Below are 16,263 nucleotides of genomic sequence, written 5' to 3'. Positions count from 1 at the left end.
GTGTGTGTGTGTGTGTGTGTGTGTGTGTGTGTGTGTGTGTGTGTGTGTGTGTGTGTGTGTACATGTACATACATACATGTATAAAAATTTTCACTTTTCATGTTTTCTCTCTAGGAAAAAAGTTATATGATTAATACTCAAGAGAGCATAGAGAGGAGGTTGTGCCCCTTTCTCTCTACAGCTAGCATGGCATAGCAATTCCCAGACAGCACACAATAACTACATAATATTTATGTTGCATAAGATATTTAAAAGATGTCTTTTAGATATCTTATGGAATATAAATTTTATTTGAGTATTTACAAAATATTTATAAATATTTATAAGGCTTATTTTAAATATTTTGTAAATATTTTTGTAAATATCTTTGATTGCACGGATCATAAACATTTATTATAGATATTATAAAATAAGTATTTATTTTAAATCTTATAGTAAATTTATAGAAATAATATTTCAAAAAAATAATAATAATAAATTTATCGTAAAGATTGTGCTGTCTGGAAAGGGCACGGGGGAGTTTTTAGTGAGTACGAATCTCACATATCTCCCAACCTTTCCCCGGGGATTGGGAGAACCTATGAAGGTTTTCTCCTCCTTAAAAAAAAAAAAAAAAAAAGTTCTAGTCTGTTAAAAGCATTTCTTGATTATTGCGCTAATTTGGATCACGGTAAGTGTTAATGTCTCATTCATGAAGTAAGAAAAGAGGAGACTCACGATTGGACTCGAATACAGAAAAGTGACTCTCATTTGTGTGCTGAATGATGTCAGAGTTATGAATTCCGATAACAGTGATGATGGCCTTGTAACACTCAAGAAGAAAAAAGTTTCTACTTGGCGAAAACAGTCATTTACTACGGCTTGGTTACAACTTCCAGAATTCAGTAGTAAGCTCCATGCGATGAAGACAAATATAATGCAAAGTATAAAGTGTGCAATAAAGTTTTAGTAGCAAGACGAAGTGAATTGGAGAAACATGTTGACACATCAACACACACAAAAAATAAAGGACAGACAAATAAATTCAAACATTCAAATGTTTGTACAAAGACCAATGGAACGTAATGTCATAACTGCAGAGTTTCGATATGCACTCCTTGCAGTTGAACATAATCTTAGTTTTAGAACGATAGAAAGTATTATTGCAACTACAAAAAATATTTTTAATGATAGCAACATTCCTAGTTTTATTAAAATAAAAAGACTGAAATGTACCAACATTTAATTAATTATTTATTGGCTAATGATATTAAAATTCAATGTGCTGAAGATTTAAAAAATAATTTGCTATTAGTAGATGAAAGCACTGATTTAAACAATGATAAAAACCTATGCATACTAGTCAGATATTATAAAAATAGCAAATGCATTACACATTTATTAGATTTAGTAAACATGCTTGCAGATAGTAGTACCGCAGAAAATATGTATAAAACATTTATTGAAAGCTCACAACTTAAGTATTAATAATATTATAGGTTATTGTAGCGACAATGCTAATGTAATGATGGGGAAAATGAATTCTTTTCAATCCCATTTAATTAAAGATAACCCTAATATATTTGTATTGGGATGTATTTGCTACTCTGTTTATTTAATCGCTAGTCATGCTGCAGACGAGTTACGTAAAAACGTGGAAAGCTTAATGCATTCTCTATATTCATATTTTTCACGAAGTCCAAAGCGACAAGAAGAAATACTTTTAGAAGAAATACAAAGTATAAAAAAAGAAAAACATCGAATGATTAATCCCAATAAAACAAGATGGTTAGCTCTTCGAAAGTCTGTAAACAGAATTTTAAAACAGTGGATATTATTTTGCAGCAAACATTTTTACTGGCTGGTATTGAAGACAAAAATGGCTGATTTGTTATAAAATGAACTGAAAATAATCCATGTATTAAAGCCTATTTTGAATTTATGCAATATGTTCTTCTATATATGCATACTTTAGATACTTTGTTTCAGTCTGAAAAATATTTAATTTCTAATTTATACACAGAAAATGTACGATTTTTACGTTTATTATGTTCGAATTTTATTAAATTCAATTATTTAACGCAGGAATATATTGCAAATTTAAATTTAAATAATCCTAACATACTTTTACCCAATGAAAATATAAATATAGCAATGCAGCAAAGATTACTCTGTCGTATTAGAAGATCATATTGCTAATCATTCAAACGTTTTACAATTTAAGTTAAGATATTTGAGATTTTATAAAACTGCTACAGAACAATATATTAAACGTTTGCCCTTAAAAGATAAATTTATAACTGAATTAGAGAGAGTTTCTTGTACCAAAGATTGCATTTAAGTAAAAATGGTAATAGGCCACCATTAACATATGTATGTGATAAATATAAAAATTTAGTTCCTAATGTTAATGGTATCATAATCAAATGGAATAAGTTACCGTATTACTTTTCTGAGGATGAAGTAAAAAACTTAAAGAAAGTACAAATTAAGTTATTTTGATATCAAATTTCTGAAATAAAAGATTTTAATGATCAATACCTATTTGCAAATTTGTTCACTTTGGCAAAAATAGTTTTATCCTTACCTCATTCCAATGCTCACGTAGAAAGAACTTTTTCTAAAAATGCAGAGATATAAAAACAAAAAAACATAATCGATTAAGTACTAAAACTATATGTTCATTATTACGGATTAAAATGCAGATGGAAAATTTAAAAGTTAATGCTACTAACTACCCTTTAAGAGAGGAATTATTTAAAAAATACAATTTGAGTTACTATTATTGAGAGGAAATAGAAATTCCCTTCACTAGTCAGCAAGATAATGATATATTATTAGACTTTGACGATGATCATTAGATTTTGGTGACTTTTATGTTATCAGAGAGACTGAATTAATGTAACATTCTATTTTTGTTTCTTTTCCGCATTTATATACTATATGTTATGATAGTATATATATATATAATTATACATGTTTCTTTAATTTGGAAAAAATATATTCATTTATATATGATACTTCCTTCATTTTCATCATTTTCTTTTCGCATATTTTTGAATTTTCGTGCCAATTTCCACGCGGAAACCTTCAGTCTTCCTTTGAGGTCGATGGCAGGGAATGGAAAATCGTAGCAAAATGAGGAGGACAAATTTTCACTAACGTCGCTATGCCCGAACTAAAATCGATCACGTAATGAAGAAGTTATGTCTACTGCACGCTGGATCTAATGAAAGCTTTGCTTTTTTATATGTGATGATACAGTTCTCATCGGATTCATCGCTCATTGCTCATCGCGTCCAGTGTGCAGTAGACATAAGACGTGAAAAATAAACGTAATCTAAATCAGGTGAGTTTTTTAATTCATTAATTGATCAATCGTATAAAGCGCAAATGCATCAAAGAGTCTTTTATTTATCGATTAAATACGTCTATGTGTTTTTATTTACAGCGCTGAAATCATTGCATCCATCAGATTTATCGACTAATTTAGTTTTCTGATTAAACATGGATATATTGTCTAAAATATTAATTATGATTATTGGTTAATATTGTGTTTTATGGACACTATAATATGGAAACGTTACAATATTATAATATAATTTTAAAAAATGTTTTTTACAACAGATGAGAATCTTCTTCTGATTCTTTAATGATCAACAACAGTGATACTGCTATGGATTTATTATTAATTAAACGTAAACGTGGCTAAGCACACAAAAATTGATAATTTCTTAGAGTACCTTTACTAAGATGTATACTTTAAAGCACATTTTCGATTATCTGGAATTTCGATTGAGATATGCACTAGTATAGTGATTATAACTGCAAAAAATATGGAATACGTAATAATAATACGAATAAATAATATATAAAAATATAAAGCTTTAATCAAAAATATGAGGTGTCTTATTATTATTGTTTTATTATTGTTTAAAAGAGTGATGGCAAAAGTGATTTCGCCTATTTTTTGAACCTCGAATTTCAAACTTTTTTTTATGATAAGTAGTACTATTAGATGAAACATTAATCAGTAAAATTTCAAGGTGAGCATAAGCACATTCTGGAGATACAAGGGGGTAAAAACCCCGATCTGTGAGAAGCAAGGGGACTCACAATAAAAAAACACCTCGATATGTGAGAAGCAAGGGGACTCACATTTAATAATTCAGGATAAAATTTAATAATTCAGGAAGACCTCGTATAGAACCGAAAGTGCAGTTACTTGCTGTTGTGGTTGCTAGCAACTTTTGATTCTTATACATAAATACCATTTTTTATAAAAACTGTAAATCGTATGAATATTATAACAGAGAAGTTCAAACAAAACGGATCTTGATAATATTCTTGGTGCTATTGGCGGTTCATGTTTAAAAAGACAAGATGAAGTAATTTTGATATCATTATCATGAATATACAGGTAAATTTAATTTAGGCACGAAAATCTATAAATCATTAGCTCTGCGAACTCGGTCTTTGAATCCGGAGTGGATCGAACAGCTCGATTGGCTCTAGAAATGTCAGAATAATAGATTCTTTTGATTTTAGGGGTTGATTGTGTTTAGAATAGTCGATTCGTTCATACATTGATACGTGCATGCTGTATATACATAATTTTTATATCCATTGTGGTTTACTTCACAGCTTATTTTCTGGCATGTACCTATCAAAAGAATTGCTAATTTCACAGGTATTTATGAAACGTCGGATTATAAGATGTAAGTAATGTTTTAAGGTACTAATGCAGCCCTATCATTGACTTCTTAAGAACCGTAGTTAGGCGGTCTTAAATATACAAATACAATATAAAAATACAAACATATACATAAAGAAAATCATCCAATCATATTTTACGTTTGTCTTTATGACAGAAATATGATTGGATAATTTTCTTTATGCATATAGTTATGCGGCTATGCAAGTTTGTGTGGAATGACCCTAAATATTAACCTAAATTTCAAATCTACTGCTTTTTTGGCGTACCATCTACCCTTCAATTTTTCAACTATTTGGCAGCATTGGTCATACTTGACGTGACAATCGCAATTTATACATTTTTGTTATAAATTTTCGTGACACGTGTTATTATTAAATTAAGTGAATTATCGCATAAACAAATTTTTCAAAGCTTGTGAATATATTGAGTACTTTGTTCCAGAATCTAGAACTACAGTTCAAAGAGAGTGACTCGGATTTTGGACGGATTATTATACTGCTAATTGTTATATTGCTGAGGATGACTACAAAGCAAGTCGAAACAAGATTTTGAAATAAAGAAGACATCAAATCATGTTATAAAAAAGTAATTTTTATTTATTGATTACTGTGCGCAACTCCTTCCTCGCTGACTCCCAACCTAGACACTTATTAATTATTATTATTTTAAATATTAAAAATTTTTATTTGTTACATAATTTGAAAATTATTAACTTTTCAGAGAAATTAGCACCATGATTAGCATAAAGTGGCAGCGACTTAAATATGTTTGAACATATTTATCGCACATTGTCACTGGAATACATACATATAATCAAGGGTTTCAATAGTCTTACTTTAGACCATACATGTGAGTATACAATCAATATTATAAATTAAATGCTTATAATGGTCAAAACTGAATCCTTAATGCTATTTATTTCATTTATGTATTACTTCATATTATCAAATATAATTTGCTAATACGAAGTATTGTAACATGTATTATAATTTACGGAAACTTATTCAATTGGAGAGGATCTCCAATTAATTAGTTTTTATGAGCATATAAGTTTTGAATATAAATTTGAGATATATGAGACGCGTGTAATTGCTACAACGCCCGTTATCATTTAAACTAAAATAATAAACAATGTACAGCAAAAACGCGATTGGAAGAATAACTAAATTTTATTAAATATTATTTAACAATTCTAATACCAATTAGACCGAAAATAAATTAAGAGAAATCATGCTATTTTTTATCCAAGTAGATCTTAGCTCTTAAATAATTTCCGCGACAATTTGTATACATATATGTTCGCGCTTCGCGCCTATTGGAATGGGTAGGAGCGCTCAGTCGGTTGTGTATCCGCGCATCTGCGAGTCGCTAGTTCTAGAGCGTCTTTTGTGGCGCTGCTTGCAATGGCGTGGCGCTGTTAAGGCCCACTGGGGTCGCATGAGTATATGGCCGCGTGGCCTGCAGCAATATTGTGCTATAGGACTATTTTTTTTTACTGAACTTTTACACCAGTTCATCTTTCTGTTTTTTTTACTCCTGAAGAAAAATATTTTTTAGTGAAATTTGTGGAACAAGTTAGAGTAACATACATGGCGGACAAATACAATTATATTAAAGGTAATTTATTCGTAAATTATTCGTGTCGGTATTCTTCGTATTGTTTAATCATGTTTAATAGATTACGATCCAAGAATTTAAATTAATTAAATGCCGTTACTCGGAAAGATGTTTCCAACAATCTTAAAAAGTAAAGACTTCACAATTGCTTCTTTCAATTTCAGATATTGATAAAATAGAAAAAATTTTATTGATAAACTGCGAATAATGATATATTAAAGACTGCTTTAGCTGTGGATTCAAATAACGAAAGCAAAAGTGAAACGGAAGAATTATTGAACATAATTATTTGTATGCAAGTTTCTCAATTAAGAGGACAAACAAAAAAAAGTAATCCAAATAGAAAATTACGTAAATAATGTAGTACTTAGATTCATGATATGTCAATTCAAAGAACATTTTCATATGGCATCAAACACTTTTTATTTATTAGAAAATAACTTAGTCCGATGCTGATAAAATTTAATAATTCAGGAAGACCTCGTATAGAACCGAAAGTGCAGTTACTTGCTGTTGTGGTTGCTAGCAACTTTTGATTCTTATAGATAAATACCATTTTTTATAAAAAATACCATTTATAAAAACTGTGAATCGTATGAATATTATAACAGAGAAGTTCAAACGAAACGTATCTTGATAATATTCTTGGTGCTATTGGCGGTTCGTATTGAAATTTCAGCACTATCTGTAATATTGATAGTTTTGCTTTTTTTTAAATATGTTATTATTTAAATTTGATTAACAGAAATTTATGTTTATTTTTCAGATAGATGTTGCCTGACAAGAAACTGTAGATGCTATTATATCACAGCTTCAAGCTATGAGATACAGATATGTTTTGTTATGCCGGATATCCTGGTTTTGTGGAGGATCTTAGAGTTTTTCGCAATTCTGATCTTTGGAATTGTGTCAATCAAAGAAATCTTCTGTCTTTTTTTCATAATCAAGAATTTACAATAGGAGACAAAGCATATCTTATACTTGGATGGTGTTTGACCGCTTATAAGGATAATGGTCATTTAACAGAGGTACTTTATAATATATTTAAAAAAATAAACATTACAGTATTTTAATTTTAAAATAAGATTATGTCATTTTTTGATCAAAACAGAACTTTAAATACTAAATTAATATTCATATAGTAATATAAATATTAATTTAGCATTTAAGATCCTACTTTGATCGAAAGACAGCATGATCTTTTTATTTAATACTGTTCTGTTATATTAATACTATTTTATTTCACTTATATTTTAATTTTATTTTATCACAAACTAGACAAATAATAGAACGCGCTTTTCTGCAACTTCTGCAACATCTTGTAGTGACTGTATTATAATGTATTATTTGAACTTTCAGCTGCTCCATTGGATGAATACTATTTTTAAGCAGAATAAGAATGAGTATATACAGCAGTATATATAGAAAATGAAAATGATGAATCAATCAATCAGTCATGAACTGATCAATTAACAGAAAAAGCAAAACTGTACAACAAATTTTAATTTTTTAAATCGATAATCAATATAAGATTTACGTCATGGCAGTATTACTAAAATGAGGAAAGTGAGTTTAGAAAAATATAATTTTTGTACAATATATTTATTTATTATTACAGTATTGCAGCTATGTCATCATTATTTCGTTAATAAATTTTACTTTATTTTACTGATGTGTCCTATATGACATTTGCAGAATTGGCGTTTCAACTTATGTTGAACTCCTCACGTGTAGCAAGAATGCTGTAGATGCATCAGATTTGATGGAAGATCAAGCAAGTTCAGTAGAAGACAACATACAAGAAGAAAACATGGACTTGACTGAAGTTAAAACGAATTCAGTAGAAGACAATGAGAAGAAAATATGACTGGATACATATTCTTGCTAATTGTCTTCCATAATTCTGAATATTGTCATAGTGAATTATCAATACTTTTTTAACTGTAACCTAATACTCTATACTATTTGTACAGAGTATTGGGTTACTGCGATGAGTAATAACTTCGATGAGTCATGATAACATCGGATAAGTCGAATCATCTACAATCATGTATGATACATCTGTACCATCAAAAAATGTTTTTAGATATCTAAAATTCATAAAATATTATTTTAATATTACTTAAAAATACAAGCAAAACTTACATTAAATAAAGATTTATCTGGGGAATAATAATCTGCCATTCTTATGTATGCTACTTATATCCTACTTTACTATCCTTCAATACAGCAGCAACGTACACACTTCTAGGATGTTTTGAGCTCTTTTCAGTCTTGCACGCTTACCTCCTATTATGATCAACAACAGCGATTACATTATACGATGTCTAATCTTTTCCTGTTTATAAAATCTCGATAACTTTCATTCGATAATTTTCGTAACAAATTCGTCGATAAAGTGTCTAAGTCTAATTCTAAAAACTCGACGTTATTTGTTCGTGTAAACGTGTCTGGGAACCATTATTTTGTACGTACAGATTGCAAAGCATTTATTTCAAGTAAATGTTGTCACAACTTGACAGCTGAGACGCCATGTTTCATTAAGAAATGGTAAAAAATATATCAATTTTGAAATTTTTGATCATTCTAGACGTAAACTCCACTTTCCAGACACGTATTAATGTATATACTTTAATCCTGGAAAAGGATTTTCGAATCGGTGAAAGAGAAAAAAAGTATTTGTTATACAAAAATTACATGATAATCAATAAAACAGACGGCTTTAAAAACCCTTTAAGGGTTGGTTAAGGCATAGGCTTGCTGTAGCTGCATTCTGTTACTCGTTATGACAACAATGATATCGTTACTGTCATAACGAGTTACAACTATAGGATATATGTTAAACTTACTATAATATTTGTAACTAAAATTTGATATAAGATTAATCATAAATTCTTTAAATACTTTACATTTAATAATAATAGTTTATCTAAAAATAAATATTATTTTAGATTTGTTATCTATATTTCATTTCTATAATTACTGAATATTTCAATAACATTACTGATTGTATAGCTTCCGAGCGTATAAATTCTAACGAAAAACGATTCATTATGAAAATTTTCCTTCGAGATCCAACTCGGCGTGCTTAATAGGCGACATAGATTGGTCAATAAAGAGTGGACTCCTACTAATAGATCATTTCTATGTGAAGTATGTTCAAGATTATTTATATAATTAAAATTTTTTTATTTATTTATATAATTATAACAATTTTTTCACAGACTGACACATATATGGTCACTTCACTCCAAATCAACGATTTTCGTCACTGACCCCTTACGATCTTTTTACTAATATTTTTATATTTCCCATCTTAAAATAAGTACTCAGTTATTTTTTTAGATTTTTATCTCCATTAGTTTCCTAGATTTAAATTTTTAAAAATTTATTTCGAAAACTTTCAATATTAGAAAGTGGCTCAATGTTAAGAAGGTTAAGTAAAAATTGTTAGAATACGAAAATAAAATGACGGGAAACGGTTTTTTCAAAAAATATTTGCTTCACAATAGAAACTACCACTTGCGTGTCTCTCTGCGGCGGCTCGTTTGTCGTTTTTGGAACTTGAGACAGCCTGATAGTAGTTACAATCGAAAATGACTCCACACGATAGAAAAAAGAGGAATTCTGTACATTCTAATGTTAATTCGGTCAAAAATTATGTAAATTGATTGTATTAAAAAACATTATATTGTTAAAGTTTTTGTTTCTACTCGAAAAATCCGATTGAACTAAACAAATTCGATTTTAATAAATTTTTGTTATGAATTTTCGTGACACGTGTTATTATTAAATTAAGTGAATTATCGCATAAACAAATTTTTCAAAGCTTGTGAATATATTGAGTACTTTGTTCCAGAATCTAGAACTACAGTTCAAAGAGAGTGACTCGGATTTTGGACGGATTATTATACTGCTAATTGTTATATTGCTGAGGATGACTACAAAGCAAGTCGAAACATTCAAGATTTTGAAATAAAGAAGACATCAAATGAATGTTATGAAAAAGTAATTTTTATTTATTCATTACTCTGCGCAACTCCTTCCTCGCTGACTTCCAACCTAGACACTTATTAATTATTATTATTTTAAATATTAAAAGTTTTTATTTGTTACATAATTTGAAAATTATTAACTTTTCAGAGAAATTAGCACCATGATTAGCACAAGGCGGCAGCGACTTAAATATGTTTGAACATATTTATCGCACGTTGTCACTGGAATACATACATATAATCAAGGATTTCAATAGTCTTACTTTAGACCATACATGTAAGTATACAATCAATATTGTAAATTAAATGCTTATAATGGTCAAAACTGAATCCTTAATGCTAGAATAATGTAAATTATGTATATACTATATATGAATATATATCATGACTATAACATTGTTCAAAATTTACGCTAAAAGTAAATTCGCCATTGCTGGGTTTATAAACGCAATTAAACTATATTTGCAGTTTCTTCTTTTTCCTCTTGTGTAGGATATTTTATTATATTAGGTGTTAAAGTCATGTGATAAACTCTGTGACTCTTATGATTCTGTTATATAGGGTATTAATTGCAGCTCTGAATCTCGATAGGCTTTACCTTCATATCCGACGAAAAGCACAATATGTTTATTATTATTTTTCTGCTGTAATTTTTAAATATTCCCCTCGATATGAAAAAGTAACAGACAATATGCTATAGTGTCTCATTTTAATTGCCCTAGACAAATATCTTAAAAAATAAGTAAGATACAAAAAAATGTTTCAGATATTTCAAAGCAGAATAGTTTCGGGAGGGATGTATTTCAGATCAGGTAGTTTCTTTCGTAAGTAGAAGTGCTAAAAGATATAAAGATCACTTCCACTTTTTTAAATGGAATTAGTGATCCTCATAAAATACCTCGAGAGCATATGAATCGATAGAAGAAATTTTGGCATCGGTTAAGGTCGAGGTTAGTTGATCACCCTCTACTATAGTTGTTCGCAAATCCTATATTTGCCCTATATAATCAATTAAATATATATTTTCTAGGTTTCTTGTACACGATGCTAAGCTGTCTCCGATAATAATTGGTGCTGCTACCAGGACCGAACGTTCTTTTGAGAGTTTCTAAAAATTTGGCAACTGTAAGGTGAGTTTTGTCTTCTATAACAAGATATACATGTTGCGATAATTCATTCCTTAGCATTTGCACGAATAATGCCTCATCAACTAAAGATATTGAATCTTTTGCTCTCTTGCAGGCACGCGCGAACTGCTAAATATTATGCTCGTCATATTTTGGAAACGAGATCATGAGATGCCTCGCGGATGTACGATTTCGGATAAATGGAGTAAGCGACAGCGAACGTTATATCCGATGGTAAATTGAAGAACATGAGGGTTTCTCTTGGAAGTATCAATGATATCATCATTTCGATCCAATCATAAATATTCAGTTAAGGCAGTTGGTTATACAATTTAAAATAAAAAAAAAGAGGAGGTAATATTAGTAACAACGAAAACCTCTAGGCATTGCAATTTAATTTTTTCTGAATTAATAACATCGTTTAAGTAGTTAATCTGTCAATTTATGTCTTTTTTTTCAGATATTTCAAAGCAGAATAGTTTTCAAGAGGGATGTATTTCAGGTCAAGTAGTTTCTTTCCGAAGTAGAAGTGTTAAAAGATATGAAGATCACTTCTACTTTTTTAAATGGAATTACAATTTTTTTTACATAATAACTCCTAAAACATAAAAAAATTAAGATGGAGAGCACAAACTTTTACATAATACTAGCAATAGTATGAACATTCCTCATTAAAAATTGTACATAATGTATTCCATCAATTTCTATTTGATATCATTATCATGAATATACAGGTAAATTTAATTTAGGCACGAAAGTCTACATTAGCTCTGCGAACTCGGTCTTTGAATCCGGAGTGGATCGAACAGCTCGATTGGCTCTAGAAATGTTAACGTCGAACGCAGATCAGATGAGATGCCGTATAGATCTTTATAGAGTTTGGTCATCAAACCTCCCGTAACGTTAAAAAATTTTTTGTCCCTCAGAGAGAATCATTCAAGAACTCGCCATATCTCTTAAATCGTTGATACCACGAGTTCTAACAAAAGTCTTTAACACTTCGAGTGTTGACTTTCGTTAGAACTCGTGGAATGCTATTCAGAATTGTTGAGAGAGTTGCCAGAACTTCATCCATTAAACATTATTTAACATCCGACGGGTGAAAAATTTTTTTAAAGTTCCAGCAAATGTCGACAATTTTGGATAGCACTTCTTGAGTTCTAACGAAACATATTAACGCTTGAAGCGTTAAGAACAACGGTTTAAGAGATATTGTGATTTTTCGTATGTCAGATCAAAAAATTTGTAACACTCTGTTGAAAATGTTTCGTAAAAAACCTGGTTTATTGTTAAACGGTAAACGGAATTAGTACAATATTCGTGATCTCGTAACCTGTCGCTAATTGACTAACTTAAGATACGCGCGCCCTCGCATTATGGCGTAGTCATAGAGTAAGACAAATGAAAAGTCGCAGCTGTACATGAATGAATAACAACACACGCGCGGAAATGCTCACAAAGGAGCCTAGGACAAATTAATAGTAAAAAAAAAGAAAAAAAAACAAGAAAATAAGGCATAATGATTTACATATAAAATCAAACATATACTGTCGACCAAGACATAATCTTCCTCATTTTCATTGATAGCAACTTGCATAACTTATTAATAGCACGTTTTGTCACGCCATTAGCCGTTTTAACTAATACTATTGCGGACGAGATTAGCAATTTTACGATTCTACTTAATTTTTATTGATATAGAGGCGAGCATTCTTCGTGGAGTATAACTAAGTTGTCGAATTGCAAATTTTGCTGAACACCTTTGAAGCGATCTTGGAAAGAAAGCTGACATATTCTGCCACCTCCAAAAGTCTTGTAAAATACGTTGGTTACAACGGCTTAAAGATTTATATCTTGGAGATCAGCCTCAGATAAGTATGTAATAGATCCTCCAGTAAGGAAATGTCCAGGGGTAAAAGATTTCATATTGGATCATTAGACAAGGTATATAAAGTACGTGAGTTTAGGCAGGCCTCTATTTGCACGAGTGTAGTGCACAATTCTTCACAAATATAGAATAAGGCACTACCATTGCGGTTCTCAGCAAATTTTTGCACGACTTTACCCCGGTCTCCCATAATCTGCCGATATGAGGGAAATATGATAGAATGAAGATCCATTGTACTCTCGCCGTAGTCAACTGCTCTTGAAATGGTCCTTTGATCTGTTGCTGCGCAAATTTATACATCTCGGCCAGTTCTCCTTGAGCTTTTTGAAATTAATGATATTGTCGCTGTAGATTCTCTGAGGACAACCTCATCTACTTATAAAATGTCTTAAAGCAGCCACGAAAACGCTTCAGAATTTAAATCACTAACCGCCTCCAGATGGACCGCCTGCATTGCGAAACAGATAAGGCGATATAACTCTTATTATCGTTTTGTGTCCTCGTCCTTTGCTCAATATAATGTAGGAATAAGATCTGCAAAATCTACACAAGAAGGGACGCATAGATGTAACGCGGTTCGCGAGTAAATTGTCCATCAATTGCAGAAATGTATCAGGATTCTTGCAAAAACATTGTAGGAATAAATCTTGCGAACTATGTTCTTGCCGCGTAGGGGCCAATATTTCTGACGCGAGAAGCGCCTGCGGGCCAGAATAAAGAAGACATTTATGCTCTCTTTCGATTAGTAATTTAGTTAATTAATGATGCAAGAGTAGCAGAATGAGGTGTCTCTGATTGAAAGCCAAAGATGCCTGGCGTAAACAACTTCCCATTCTAAGCAGATCCTTATCATCCAAGAAGAGATACAAAGTTAGCAATTTGCTAAATGTCTTCAAGTTTTTTGATTGGAATAAATTTTGACACAAAATCTCCTTCTAAAAGGTTTCCACTTGTGCATTCCTGATTAAGTGCGTCCTCGCGACCCTATGGAATCTTGTGTTATGATATGATATAAGGTTTTAAAATTCCTTTCTTCGCTTCGGATTTCCTTCAGCTCATAAACTGATACCTTAGACAAATTCGTTTGCTATCATAATTCTATTGGAGAGATATGACGGACTTTCCCACCACATGCTGTGATTTTGAAGGGCATTAGAAAATGCATTATACCTCTTGATAATAAGTTCGCAGGATTGTCTTCGCTCCTAACATGCGATCACACCTCGGCTGGAAGAACGTTGGTAATTTCTAAAACTCTCTCGATGGACGATAAATGGCTTCTACCGTGATACATCATTCTTTATCTAATGTAAAGCCAGAGAAATTTATGAATGCAAGAATCTTGTAGAATTCGAAGTTGCAAGCTTACTTGCTCTATTAAATGAGATAGAAGTAGCGCGCTATATAGTTCTAAGTGTGGTATTGAGATAGTTTTAATCGGCGCAACACATGATTTCATAATAATCACGTTGTTTTCTTTCGTCGTGTGCTTTGACATAAATGCAGGCTCCGTAAACATTTTGAGAAGCGGCATAAAATCCATATAAAATCAAACTGGCCGAAAGAAGATTGAGAAATGTTGCGGAGAAATATTGAGATATGCGGAGAATAGTGGAATTGGATTAACTCCCACGTAAGCTTTTCCCATCTGCTTATGATGTTAATAGTTTGCTCCAAATCTCAATCGATCTCTTCCTTTCAGGACGCTTGCATTAAAAGTTTGACGAAGATTATGACAAGATCTAAAAGACCTAACGGATTAAATGATTACTGATACGAGAAAGGAGCTCTCTTTTGGAGCGGACAGTACTAATTTGAAATTTTATAGTGAATACAAAGACGCCAGTGGTCGGTTCCCAAACTAATTCAAGTATTCTTTATTGTATCGTTGAACTAATCTATTATTACATTAACATATTCTGAGTTATAAAATTAGTCTCGCTATCATTGTCTAATAGCACTCGAATCGGAACACTGAAACCTTGATTTTAAGCATTCCACTATTGCGGTAACCGAGTATATTGCATCTGGCCGTGTTGAATGAATAACATGCTATCTTCGCCTTGTCGCTAAGGGTTGAAATTTCAGCGTTTCAATCTTAGGTTGCTTCACCGTCGTAGGTTGATGGAGCAGAATCTTGTGCTAACCTGTGCACTCTCGGAACCATGTTTGCAACTTCTGGCAAAATGATCGCTCTTCAAGCAATTTATGCAAAGCCAAGTCTACTTGAGACGTTCCTCCGCTATCAATGCGAGAAATTTGGCGCAACGATACAAAAATATGCTTCATTGCATAGAAAGCATGTGCCGGTAAAGTCGCCAGAATTTGCCAAAAAGGAAACTCTATCAATCATATTCTTCGCCTGATTGCCCTTTCCATGTGAACGAGATTGATTTTGTGCCTTTGTAACACTCGTGTTACTGCCCATGAGCTCCAATGTATGGCATCGTTGTATCAAAAGTTCTATTAGCTTATCAAAATTGGAAACTTGAGTGGGTGTCGCGTTTTCATTCGTAATTGCAACATTGACACCAGCTCTCTTTCTTCTCAAGCGCGTAATGTTGCTCAATCCAATTTACTTTCTACCGTGTATAATAAAAGATCACTCCATAAATCGGTGCGTGACCTTAACTTTTTCAACACTCTTATGTATTTGTTGACGTGATCTACTAAATGCAGTATTGTACTGGACCGATTCCTTCTCCACAGCAGACATCGCAAAGAGACATTGCACGTGTCTTCGTCATATAACACCACAGTCTTCAAATCTTTCCTGCAGTTGCTCCCACTGAATAGTTGTCATTAGATAACTCGATCGCTCTAGCTACTGCCCCCGAAGACGCAGGAATGAAAATATATGAATATTCTGTATCCTTGGTGACGTCTAATTGTTATGAATAAACTTCGCTAATGCTTGTTCGATTCTGATTAGCTTGCCCT

General features: G+C 31.5%; 2 long non-coding RNA genes across 2 annotated transcripts; both read left to right on the top strand.

The window, feature by feature from the left end:
- The first annotated feature begins 7,084 nt into the window (after positions 1 to 7,084).
- On the top strand, positions 7,085 to 8,179 carry LOC108746469. The gene is made up of 3 exons (XR_001939175.1): positions 7,085 to 7,341; positions 7,673 to 7,879; positions 8,009 to 8,179. It is a non-coding gene; the product is annotated as an uncharacterized LOC108746469 (long non-coding RNA).
- A 3,009-nt stretch (positions 8,180 to 11,188) lies between these two features.
- Positions 11,189 to 11,685, top strand: LOC108746470. The gene is made up of 3 exons (XR_001939176.1): positions 11,189 to 11,258; positions 11,339 to 11,438; positions 11,551 to 11,685. It is a non-coding gene; the product is annotated as an uncharacterized LOC108746470 (long non-coding RNA).
- The last annotated feature ends 4,578 nt before the right edge of the window (positions 11,686 to 16,263 follow it).

This window comes from Trachymyrmex septentrionalis, unplaced genomic scaffold, assembly GCF_001594115.1.
Source record: "Trachymyrmex septentrionalis isolate Tsep2-gDNA-1 unplaced genomic scaffold, Tsep1.0 scaffold171, whole genome shotgun sequence".
Taxonomy (NCBI): Eukaryota; Metazoa; Arthropoda; class Insecta; order Hymenoptera; family Formicidae; genus Trachymyrmex; species Trachymyrmex septentrionalis.
Note: the sequence above shows the minus strand (reverse complement) of the source record. Positions and strands in the feature narration are given on the sequence as shown.